Consider the following 14,553-nt stretch of genomic DNA (forward strand, 5'->3'; position numbering starts at 1 on the left):
GGGGGTGGGACTGAGTGATACTGACCAGATACAGGACAGGGGGTGGGACTGAGTGATACTGACCAGATACAGGACACCGTGTGGGACTGAGTGATACTGACTAGATACAGGACACAGTGTGGGACTGAGTGATACTGACCAGATACAGGACAGGGTGTGGGACTGAGTGATACTGACCAGATACAGGACACGGTGTGGGACTGAGTGATACTGACCAGATACAGGACAGGGGGTGGGACTGAGTGATACTGACCAGATACAGGATACAGTGTGGGACGGAGTGATACTGACCAGATGCAGGACAGGGGGTGCGACTGAGTGATACTGACCAGATACAGGACACCGTGTGGGACTGAGTGATACTGACCAGATACAGGAAACAGGGTGGGGCTGAGTGATACTGACCACATACAGGACACAGTGTGGGACTGAGTGATACTGACCAGATGCAGGACAGGGGGGGGGACTGAGTGACACTGAACAGATATAGGACATCTGTGGGACTGAGTGATACTGACCAGATACAGGGCACAGGGTGGGATTGAGTGATGCTGACCATATACAAGACACATGGTGGGACTGAGTGACGCTGACCAGATACAGGACACAGGGTAGGACTGAGTGATGCTGACCAGATAATGGACATCATGTGGGACTGAGTGACACTGACCAAATACAGAACACAGGATGGGACTGAGTGATGCTGACCAGATGCAGTACACAGGGTGGGACTGAGTAATGCTGACCAGATACAGGACACAGGGTGGGACTGAGTGATACTGACCAGATGCAGTACACAGGGTGGGACTGAGTAATGCTGACCAGATACAGGACACAGGGTGGGACTGAGTGATACTGACCAGGTACTGGACATCATGTGGGACTAAGTGATACTGACCAGATACAGGACACAGGGTGTGGGACTGAGTGATACTGACAAAATACAGGACACAGGGTGGGACTGAGTGATTCTGACCAGATACAGGACACAGGGTGGGACTGAGAAATGTGACCAGATACAAGACACATGGTGGGACAGAGTGATACTGACCAGATACAGGACCCACGGTGGGACTGAGTGATACTGACCAGATACAAGATGCAGTGTGGGACTGAGTGATACTGACCAGATACCCGACACAGGGTGGAACTGAGTGATGCTGACCAGATACAGGACACATGGTGGGACTGAGTGATACTGACCAGATACAGGACACAGGGTGATGGAATGAGTGATATTGACCAGATACAGGACAGGGGGTCGGGCTGTGTGATACTGACCAGATAGAGGACACAGGGTGGGACTGAGTGATACTGACCTGATGCAGGATATCATGTGGGACTGAGTGATACTGACCTGATGCAGGATATCATGTGGCACTGAGTGATACTGACCAGATACAGGATAGCGGGTGGAACTGAGTGATACTGACCAGATACAGGGCACAGGGTGGGACTGAGTGATACTGACCAGATACAGGATAGCGGGTGGAACTGAGTGATACTGACCAGATACAGGACACAGTGTGGGACTGAGTGACACTGACTAGATACAGGACACAGTGTGAGACTGAGTGATACTGACCAGATACAGGACACAGGGTGGGAATGGGTGATACTGACCAGATACAGGACACAGTGTGGGACTGAGTGACACTGACTAGATACAGGACACAGTGTGAGACTGAGTGATACTGACCAGATACAGGACACAGGGTTGGAATGGGTGATACTGACCAGATACAGGACACAGTGTGGGACTGAGTGACACTGACTAGACACAGGACACAGTGTGGGACTGAGTGATACTGACCAGTTACAGGACAGGGGGTGGGACTGGGTGATACTGACCAGATACAGGACACCGTGTGGGACTGAGTGATACTGACCAGATACAGGACACAGTGTGGGATTGAGTGATACTGACCAGATACAGGACACAGGGTGAGACTGGGTGATACTGACCAGATACAGGACACTGTGTGGGGTTGAGTGATACTGACTAGATACAGGACAGGGGGTGGGACTGAGTGATACTGACCAGATACAGGACACCGTGTGGGACTGAGCGATACTGACCAGATACAGGACAGGGGGTGGGACTGAGTGATACTGACCAGATACAGGACACAGTGTGGGACTGAGTGATACTGACCAGATACAGGACAGGGAGTGGGACTGAGTGATACTGACCAGATACAGGACACGGTGTGGGACTGAGTGATACTGACCAGATACAGGACAGGGGGTGGGACTGAGTGATACTGACCAGATACAGGATACAGTGTGGGACGGAGTGATACTGACCAGATGCAGGACAGGGGGTGCGACTGAGTGATACTGACCAGATACAGGACACCGTGTGGGACTGAGTGATACTGACCAGATACAGGAAACAGGGTGGGGCTGAGTGATACTGCCCACATACAGGACACAGTGTGGGACAGAGTGATACTGACCAGATGCAGGACAGGGGGGGGGGACTGAGTGACACTTAACAGATATAGGACATCTGTGGGACTGAGTGTTACTGACCAGATACAGGGCACAGGGTGGGACTGAGTGATGCTGACCATATACAAGACACATGGTGGGACTGAGTGACGCTGACCAGATACAGGACACAGGGTAGGACTGAGTGATGCTGACCAGATAATGGACATCATGTGGGACTGAGTGACACTGACCAAATACAGAACACAGGATGGGACTGAGTGATGCTGACCAGATGCAGTACACAGGGTGGGACTGAGTAATGCTGACCAGATACAGGACACAGGGTGGGACTGAGTGATACTGACCAGGTACTGGACATCATGTGGGACTAAGTGATACTGACCAGATACAGGACACAGGGTGTGGGACTGAGTGATACTGACAAAATACAGGACACAGGGTGGGACTGAGTGATTCTGACCAGATACAGGACACAGGGTGGGACTGAGAAATGTGACCAGATACAAGACACATGGTGGGACAGAGTGATACTGCCCAGATACAGGACCCACGGTGGGACTGAGTGATACTGACCAGATACAAGATACAGTGCGGGACTGAGTGATACTGACCAGATACCCGACACAGGGTGGAACTGAGTGATGCTGACCAGATACAGGACACATGGTGGGACTGAGTGATACTGACCAGATACAGGACACAGGTGATGGAATGAGTGATATTGACCAGATACAGGACAGGGGGTCGGGCTGTGTGATACTGACCAGATAGAGGACACAGGGTGGGACTGAGTGATACTGACCTGATGCAGGATATCATGTGGGACTGAGTGATACTGACTTGATGCAGGATATCATGTGGCACTGAGTGATACTGACCAGATACAGGATAGCGGGTGGAACTGAGTGATACTGACCAGATACAGGGCACAGGGTGGGACTGAGTGATACTGACCAGATACAGGACACAGTGTGGGACTGAGTGATAATGACCAGATTCAGGACACAGGGTGGGACTGAGTGATACTGACCAGATACAGGACACTTGGTGGGACCGAGTGATACTGACCAGATACAGGACACAGTGTGGGACTGAGTGATTATGACCAGATACAGGACACTTGGTAGGACTGAGTGATACTGACCAGATACAGGACACAGTGTGGGACTGAGTGATACTGACCAGATACAGGGCACAGGGTGGGACTGAGTGATCCTGACCAGATACGAGATACAGTGAGGGACTGAGTGATACTGCCCAATAATAGGACACAGGGTGGGACTGAGTGATACTGACCTGATACAGGGCAGGATGTGGGACTGAGTGATACTGACCAGATACACAACATCATGTGGGTCTGAGTGATACTGACCAGATACAGGACACAATGTGGGACTGAGTGATAATGACCAGATGCGGGACACTGTGTAGGACTGAGTGAGACTGAACAGATACAGGACACAGTGTGGGACTGAGTGATACTGACCAGATACAGGACACTGTGTAGGACTGAGTGAGACTGACCAGATACAGGACACAGTGTGGGACTGAGTGATACTGACCAGATACAGGGTACAGGGTGGGGCTGAGTGATACTGACCAGATACCGGACACCTGGTGGGACCGAGTGATACTGACCAGATACAGGACACAGTGTGGGACTGAGTGATTATGACCAGATACAGGACACTTGGTCGGACTGAGTGATACTGACCAGATACAGGACACAGTGTGGGACTGAGTGATCCTGACCAGATACGAGATACAGTGAGGGACTGAGTGATACTGCCCAATAATAGGACACAGGGTGGAACTGAGTGATACTGACCTGATACAGGGCAGGATGTGGGACTGAGTGATACTCACCAGGTACAGGACATAATTGAAAACCCAAGTTCCTTGTTAGTATAGTGGTTAGTATCCCCGCCTGTCATGTGGGAGACCGGGGTTCAATTCCCCGAGGAGGAGAATTTGTACCTTACCAGAGGAAAAATTGGTAATCCTTTTCAGAATTGGTACATTGACTGTCGAATCCGCCAAGGCACACCGCCCCAGAGATGCAATCAACAGGGCGGAATTCAGACCGCCCACACCGATATTTTAGGGCAGCACGGTAGCATAGTGGATAGCACAATTGCTTCACAGCTCCAGGATCCCAGGTTCGATTCCGGCTTGGGTCACTGTCTGTGCGGAGTCTGCACGTCCTCCCCGTGTGTGCGTGGGTTTCCTCCGGGTGCTCCGGTTTCCTCCCACAGTCCAAAGATGTGCAGGTTAGGTGGATTGGCCATGCTAAATTGCCCTTAGTGTCCAAAATTGCCCTTAGTGTTGGATGGGGTAACTGGGTTATGGGGATAGGGTGGAGGTGTGGGCTTGGGTAGGGTGCTCTTTCCAAGAGTCGGTGCAGACTCGATGGGCCGAATGGCCTCCTTCTGCCCTGTAAATTCTATGATAATCATGTGGGACTGAGTGACACTGACCTGATACAGGACATCTGGTGGGACTGAGTGATACTGACCAGATACAGGACACAGGGTGTGGGACTGATTGATACTGAGCAGATACAGGACACAGGGTGGGACTGAGTGATCCTGACCAGATACGAGATACAGTGAGGGACTGAGTGATACTGCCCAATAATAGGACTCAAGGTGGGACTGAGTGATACTGACTGATACAGGGCAGGATGTGGGATTGAGTGATACTCACCAGGTACAGGACAGGGGATGGGACTGAGTAATACTGACCAGATACAGGATACAGTGTGGGACTGAGTGATACTGACCAGATAGACGACAGAGGGTGGGACTGAGTGATACTGACCAGATAGACGACAGAGGGTGGGACTGAGTGATACAGGACAGAGGGTGGGACTGAGTGATACTGACCAGATACAGGACAGGGGGTGGGACTGAGTGACATGGAGCTGAGACAGGACAGTGTGTGGGACTGAGTGAAACTGACCTGATACAGGACATCATGTGGGACTGAGTGATACTGACCTGATACAAGTTACAGTGTGGGACTGAGTGATACTGACCAGATACCCGACACAGGGTGGGACTGAATGATGCTGACCAGATACAGGACACAGGGTGGGACTGAGTGAAACTGTCCAAATGCAGAACACAGGGTGGGACTGAGTGATACTGACCAGATACAGGACACAGGGTGGGACTGAGTGATACTGACCAGATACATGACACAATGTGGGACTGAGTGATAATGACCAGATACAGGACACAGGGTGGGGCTGAGTGATGCTGACCAGATGCAAGACAGGGGGTGGGACTGAGTGAGACTGACCAGATATAGGACATAGTGTGGGACTGAGTGACACTGACCAGATACAGGACACAGTGTGGGACTGAGTGATACTGACCAGATACAGGACACAGGGTGGGACTGAGTGAGACTGACCAGATACAGGACACAGGGTGGGACTGAGTGATACTGACCAGATACAGGACACAGGGTGGGACTGAGTGATACTGACCAGACATAGGGCACAGGGTGGGGCTGAGTGATGCTAACCAGATGCAAGACAGGGGGTGGGACTGAGTGAGACTGACCAGATATAGGACATAGTGTGGGACTGAGTGATACTGACCAGATACAGGCACAGTGTGGGACTGAGTGATACTGACCAGATACAGGACACAATGTGGGACTGAGTGATAATGACCAGATACAGGACACAGGGTGGGGCTGAGTGATGCTGACCAGATGCAAGACAGGGGGTGGGACTGAGTGAGACTGACCAGATATAGGACATAGTGTGGGACTGAGTGATACTGACCAGATACAGGCACAGTGTGGGACTGAGTGATACTGACCAGATACAGGACACAGGGTGGGACTGAGTGATACTGACCAGATACAATACAGGGTGTGACTGAGTGAGACTGACCAAAAACGGGACACAGGGTGGGATAGAGTGATGCTGACCAGATACAGGACAGGAGGTGGGACGGAGTGATAGTTACCAGATACAGGATACAGTGTGGGAATGAGTGACACTGACCAGATATAGGACATCTGTGGGACTGAGTGATACTGACCAGATACAGGACACAGTGTGGGACTGAGTGATCCTGACCAGATGAAAGGACACAGGGTGGGACTGAGTGATACTGACCAGATGAAAGGACACAGGGTGGGACTGAGTGATACTGACCAGATACAGGGCACAGGGTGGGACTGAGTGATACTGACCAGATACAGGATAGCGGGTGGAACTGAGTGATACTGACCAGATACAGGACACAGTGTGGGACTGAGTGACACTGACTAGATACAGGACACAGTGTGAGACTGAGTGATACTGACCAGATACAGGACACAGGGTGGGAATGGGTGATACTGACCAGATACAGGACACAGTGTGGGACTGAGTGACACTGACTAGATACAGGACACAGTGTGAGACTGAGTGATACTGACCAGATACAGGACACAGGGTTGGAATGGGTGATACTGACCAGATACAGGACACAGTGTGGGACTGAGTGACACTGACTAGACACAGGACACAGTGTGGGACTGAGTGATACTGACCAGTTACAGGACAGGGGGTGGGACTGGGCGATACTGACCAGATACAGGACACCGTGTGGGACTGAGTGATACTGACCAGATACAGGACACAGTGTGGGATTGAGTGATACTGACCAGATACAGGACACAGGGTGGGACTGGGTGATACTGACCAGATACAGGACACTGTGTGGGGTTGAGTGATACTGACTAGATACAGGACAGGGGGTGGGACTGAGTGATACTGACCAGATACAGGACACCGTGTGGGACTGAGTGATACTGACCAGATACAGGACAGGGGGTGGGACTGAGTGATACTGACCAGATACAGGACACAGTGTGGGACTGAGTGATACTGACCAGATACAGGACAGAGGGTGGGACTGAGTGATACTGACCAGATACAGGACACGGTGTGGGACTGAGTGATACTGACCAGATACAGGACAGGGGGTGGGACTGAGTGATACTGACCAGATACAGGATACAGTGCGGGACGGAGTGATACTGACCAGATGCAGGACAGGGGGTGCGACTGAGTGATACTGACCAGATACAGGACACCGTGTGGGACTGAGTGATACTGACCAGATACAGGAAACAGGGTGGGGCTGAGTGATACTGCCCACATACAGGACACAGTGTGGGACAGAGTGATACTGACCAGATGCAGGACAGGGGGGGGGGACTGAGTGACACTTAACAGATATAGGACATCTGTGGGACTGAGTGTTACTGACCAGATACAGGGCACAGGGTGGGACTGAGTGATGCTGACCATATACAAGACACATGGTGGGACTGAGTGACGCTGACCAGATACAGGACACAGGGTAGGACTGAGTGATGCTGACCAGATAATGGACATCATGTGGGACTGAGTGACACTGACCAAATACAGAACACAGGATGGGACTGAGTGATGCTGACCAGATGCAGTACACAGGGTGGGACTGAGTAATGCTGACCAGATACAGGACACAGGGTGGGACTGAGTGATACTGACCAGGTACTGGACATCATGTGGGACTAAGTGATACTGACCAGATACAGGACACAGGGTGTGGGACTGAGTGATACTGACAAAATACAGGACACAGGGTGGGACTGAGTGATTCTGACCAGATACAGGACACAGGGTGGGACTGAGAAATGTGACCAGATACAAGACACATGGTGGGACAGAGTGATACTGCCCAGATACAGGACCCACGGTGGGACTGAGTGATACTGACCAGATACAAGATACAGTGCGGGACTGAGTGATACTGACCAGATACCCGACACAGGGTGGAACTGAGTGATGCTGACCAGATACAGGACACATGGTGGGACTGAGTGATACTGACCAGATACAGGACACAGGTGATGGAATGAGTGATATTGACCAGATACAGGACAGGGGGTCGGGCTGTGTGATACTGACCAGATAGAGGACACAGGGTGGGACTGAGTGATACTGACCTGATGCAGGATATCATGTGGGACTGAGTGATACTGACCTGATGCAGGATATCATGTGGCACTGAGTGATACTGACCAGATACAGGATAGCGGGTGGAACTGAGTGATACTGACCAGATACAGGGCACAGGGTGGGACTGAGTGATACTGACCAGATACAGGACACAGTGTGGGACTGAGTGATAATGACCAGATTCAGGACACAGGGTGGGACTGAGTGATACTGACCAGATACAGGACACTTGGTGGGACCGAGTGATACTGACCAGATACAGGACACAGTGTGGGACTGAGTGATTATGACCAGATACAGGACACTTGGTAGGACTGAGTGATACTGACCAGATACAGGACACAGTGTGGGACTGAGTGATACTGACCAGATACAGGGCACAGGGTGGGACTGAGTGATCCTGACCAGATACGAGATACAGTGAGGGACTGAGTGATACTGCCCAATAATAGGACACAGGGTGGGACTGAGTGATACTGACCTGATACAGGGCAGGATGTGGGACTGAGTGATACTGACCAGATACACAACATCATGTGGGTCTGAGTGATACTGACCAGATACAGGACACAATGTGGGACTGAGTGATAATGACCAGATGCGGGACACTGTGTAGGACTGAGTGAGACTGAACAGATACAGGACACAGTGTGGGACTGAGTGATACTGACCAGATACAGGACACTGTGTAGGACTGAGTGAGACTGACCAGATACAGGACACAGTGTGGGACTGAGTGATACTGACCAGATACAGGGTACAGGGTGGGGCTGAGTGATACTGACCAGATACCGGACACCTGGTGGGACCGAGTGATACTGACCAGATACAGGACACAGTGTGGGACTGAGTGATTATGACCAGATACAGGACACTTGGTCGGACTGAGTGATACTGACCAGATACAGGACACAGTGTGGGACTGAGTGATCCTGACCAGATACGAGATACAGTGAGGGACTGAGTGATACTGCCCAATAATAGGACACAGGGTGGAACTGAGTGATACTGACCTGATACAGGGCAGGATGTGGGACTGAGTGATACTCACCAGGTACAGGACATAATTGAAAACCCAAGTTCCTTGTTAGTATAGTGGTTAGTATCCCCGCCTGTCATGTGGGAGACCGGGGTTCAATTCCCCGAGGAGGAGAATTTGTACCTTACTAGAGGAAAAATTGGTAATCCTTTTCAGAATTGGTACATTGACTGTCGAATCCGCCAAGGCACACCGCCCCAGAGATGCAATCAACAGGGCGGAATTCAGACCGCCCACACCGATATTTTAGGGCAGCACGGTAGCATAGTGGATAGCACAATTGCTTCACAGCTCCAGGATCCCAGGTTCGATTCCGGCTTGGGTCACTGTCTGTGCGGAGTCTGCACGTCCTCCCCGTGTGTGCGTGGGTTTCCTCCGGGTGCTCCGGTTTCCTCCCACAGTCCAAAGATGTGCAGGTTAGGTGGATTGGCCATGCTAAATTGCCCTTAGTGTCCAAAATTGCCCTTAGTGTTGGATGGGGTTACTGGGTTATGGGGATAGGGTGGAGGTGTGGGCTTGGGTAGGGTGCTCTTTCCAAGAGTCGGTGCAGACTCGATGGGCCGAATGGCCTCCTTCTGCCCTGTAAATTCTATGATAATCATGTGGGACTGAGTGACACTGACCTGATACAGGACATCTGGTGGGACTGAGTGATACTGACCAGATACAGGACACAGGGTGTGGGACTGATTGATACTGAGCAGATACAGGACACAGGGTGGGACTGAGTGATCCTGACCAGATACGAGATACAGTGAGGGACTGAGTGATACTGCCCAATAATAGGACTCAAGGTGGGACTGAGTGATACTGACCTGATACAGGGCAGGATGTGGGATTGAGTGATACTCACCAGGTACAGGACAGGGGATGGGACTGAGTAATACTGACCAGATACAGGATACAGTGTGGGACTGAGTGATACTGACCAGATAGACGACAGAGGGTGGGACTGAGTGATACTGACCAGATAGACGACAGAGGGTGGGACTGAGTGATACAGGACAGAGGGTGGGACTGAGTGATACTGACCAGATACAGGACAGGGGGTGGGACTGAGTGACATGGAGCTGAGACAGGACAGTGTGTGGGACTGAGTGAAACTGACCTGATACAGGACATCATGTGGGACTGAGTGATACTGACCTGATACAAGTTACAGTGTGGGACTGAGTGATACTGACCAGATACCCGACACAGGGTGGGACTGAATGATGCTGACCAGATACAGGACACAGGGTGGGACTGAGTGAAACTGTCCAAATGCAGAACACAGGGTGGGACTGAGTGATACTGACCAGATACAGGACACAGGGTGGGACTGAGTGATACTGACCAGATACATGACACAATGTGGGACTGAGTGATAATGACCAGATACAGGACACAGGGTGGGGCTGAGTGATGCTGACCAGATGCAAGACAGGGGGTGGGACTGAGTGAGACTGACCAGATATAGGACATAGTGTGGGACTGAGTGACACTGACCAGATACAGGACACAGTGTGGGACTGAGTGATACTGACCAGATACAGGACACAGGGTGGGACTGAGTGAGACTGACCAGATACAGGACACAGGGTGGGACTGAGTGATACTGACCAGATACAGGACACAGGGTGGGACTGAGTGATACTGACCAGACATAGGGCACAGGGTGGGGCTGAGTGATGCTAACCAGATGCAAGACAGGGGGTGGGACTGAGTGAGACTGACCAGATATAGGACATAGTGTGGGACTGAGTGATACTGACCAGATACAGGCACAGTGTGGGACTGAGTGATACTGACCAGATACAGGACACAATGTGGGACTGAGTGATAATGACCAGATACAGGACACAGGGTGGGGCTGAGTGATGCTGACCAGATGCAAGACAGGGGGTGGGACTGAGTGAGACTGACCAGATATAGGACATAGTGTGGGACTGAGTGATACTGACCAGATACTGGCACAGTGTGGGACTGAGTGATACTGACCAGATACAGGACACAGGGTGGGACTGAGTGATACTGACCAGATACAATACAGGGTGTGACTGAGTGAGACTGACCAAAAACGGGACACAGGGTGGGATAGAGTGATGCTGACCAGATACAGGACAGGAGGTGGGACGGAGTGATAGTTACCAGATACAGGATACAGTGTGGGAATGAGTGACACTGACCAGATATAGGACATCTGTGGGACTGAGTGATACTGACCAGATACAGGACACAGTGTGGGACTGAGTGATACTGACCAGATGAAAGGACACAGGGTGGGACTGAGTGATACTGACCAGATGAAAGGACACAGGGTGGGACTGAGTGATACTGACCAGATACAGGACACAGGGTGGGACTGAGTGATACTGACCAGATACAGGACAGGGGGTAGGACTAAGTGATACTGACCAAATAACGGACACAGGGTGAGACTGAGTGATACTGACCAGATGCAAGACATGGGGTGGGACTGAGTGAGACTGACCAGATATAGGACATAGTGTGGGACTGAGTGATACTGACCAGATACAGGCACAGTCTGGGACTGAGTGATACTGACCAGATACAGAACACAGTGTGGGACTGAGTGATACTGACCAGATACAGAGTACAGGGTGGGGCTGATGATACTGACCAGATACAGGACACTTGGTGAGACCGAGTGATACTGACCAGATACAGGACACAGTGTGGGACTGAGTGATAATGACCAGATACAGGGCACAGGGTGGGACTGAGTGATACTGACCAGATACAGAGTACAGGGTGGGGCTGAGTGATACTGACCAGATACAGGACACATGGTGAGACCGAGTGATACTGACCAGATACAGGACACAGTGTGGGACTGAGTGATTATGACCAGATACAGGACACTTGGTAGGACTGAGTGATACTGACCAGATACAGGACACAGTGTGGGACTGAGTGATACTGACCAGATACAGTGCACAGGGTGGGACTGAGTGATACTGACCAGATACAGGACACAGGGTGGGACTGAGTGATCCTGACCAGATACGAGATACAGTGAGGGACTGAGTGATACTGAGCAGATACAGGACACAGGGTGGGACTGGGTGATACTGACCAGATACGAGATACAGTGAGGGACTGAGTGATACTGCCCAGTAATAGGACACAGGGTGGGACTGAGTGATACTGACCTGATACAGGGCAGGATGTGGGACTGAGTGATACTCACCAGGTACAGGACATCATTTAAAACCCAAGTTCCTCGTTAGTATAGTGGTTAGTATCCCCGCCTGTCATGCGGGGGACCGGGGTTCAATTCCCCGACAGGGAGAATTTGTACCTTACCAGAGAAAAATTGGGAATCCTTTTTAGAATTGGTACATCGGCTGTCGAATCCGCCAAGGCAACACCGCCCCAGAGATGCAATCAACAGGGCGGAATTCAGACCGCTCATCAATACCGCCCACACCACTATTTTAGGGCAGCACGGTAGCATAGTGGATAGCACAATTGCTTCACAGCTCCAGGATCCCAGGTTCGATTCCGGCTTGGGTCAGTGTCTGTGCGGAGTCTGCACGTCCTCCCCGTGCGTGCGTGGGTTTCCTCCGGGTGCTCCGGTTTCCTCCCACAGTCCAAAGATGTGCAGGTTAGGTGGATTGGCCATGCTAAATTGCCCTTAGTGTCCAAAATTGCCCTTAGTGTTGGATGGGGTTACTGGGTTATGGGGATAGGGTGGAGGTGTGTGCTTGGGTAGGGTGCTCTTTCCAAGAGTCGGTGCAGACTCGATGGGCCGAATGGCCTCCTTCTGCCCTGTAAATTCTATGATAATCATGTGGGACTGAGTGACACTGACCTGATACAGGACATCATGTGGGGCTGAGTGTTACTGATCTGATACACGGCAGGATGCCGGACTGAGTGATACTCACCAGATACAGGACAGGGGATGGGACTGAGTAATACTGACCAGATACAGGATACAGTGTGGGACTGAGTGATACTGACCAGATAGACGACAGAGGGTGGGACTGAGTGATACTGATGAGATACAGGACACAGGGTGTGGGACTGAGTGATACAGACCAGGTACAGGTTACAGTGTGGGACAGAGTGGTACTGACCAGATACAGGCCACAAGGTGAGACTGAGTGATGCTGACCAGATACAAGACAGGGTGGGACTAAGTGATACTGACCAGATACGGGACACAGTGTGGGATTGAGTGATACTGACCAGATACAGTGTGGGAATGAATGATACTGACCAGATGCAGGACAGGGGGTGCGACTGAGTGACACTGACCAGATATAGGACATCTGTGGGACTGAGTGATACTGACCAGATACAAGACATCATGTGGGACTGAGTGATACTGACCAGATACAGGACATCATGTGGGACTGAGTGATACTGACCAAATAACGGACACAGGGTGAGACTGAGTGGTGCTGACCAGATAAAGGACAGTGTGGGACTGAGTGATACTGACCAGATACGGGTCACGCGGTGGGATTGAGTGATACTGACCAGATACAGGCAGTGTGTGGGACTGAGTGATACTGACCATAGACAGGACCTAGGATGGGACTGAGTGATACTGACCAGATATAGGACATCTGTGGGACTGAGTGATACTGACCAGATACAGGACACAGGGTGGGACTGAGTGATACTGACCAGACATAGGGCACAGGGTGGGGCTGAGTGATGCTAACCAGATGCAAGACAGGGGGTGGGACTGAGTGAGACTGACCAGATATAGGACATAGTGTGGGACTGAGTGATACTGACCAGATACAGGCACAGTGTGGGACTGAGTGATACTGACCAGATACAGGACACAATGTGGGACTGAGTGATAATGACCAGATACAGGACACAGGGTGGGGCTGAGTGATGCTGACCAGATGCAAGACAGGGGGTGGGACTGAGTGAGACTGACCAGATATAGGACATAGTGTGGGACTGAGTGACACTGACCAGATACAGGACACAGTGTGGGACTGAGTGATACTGACCAGATACAGGACACAGGGTGGGACTGAGTGAGACTGACCAGATACAGGATACAGGGTGGGAC

At 51.3% G+C, this 14,553-nt stretch overlaps 1 non-coding gene across 1 annotated transcript; it reads left to right on the plus strand.

The window, feature by feature from the left end:
• Nucleotides 1-12,732: 12,732 nt before the first annotated feature.
• On the plus strand, nucleotides 12,733-12,804 carry trnad-guc (transfer RNA aspartic acid (anticodon GUC)). Its single transcript has one exon. It is a non-coding gene; the product is annotated as a tRNA-Asp (tRNA).
• Nucleotides 12,805-14,553: the final 1,749 nt, after the last annotated feature.

The sequence above is a fragment of the Scyliorhinus torazame genome, chromosome 10 (assembly GCF_047496885.1).
Source record: "Scyliorhinus torazame isolate Kashiwa2021f chromosome 10, sScyTor2.1, whole genome shotgun sequence".
NCBI classification, from domain to species: domain Eukaryota; kingdom Metazoa; phylum Chordata; class Chondrichthyes; order Carcharhiniformes; family Scyliorhinidae; genus Scyliorhinus; species Scyliorhinus torazame.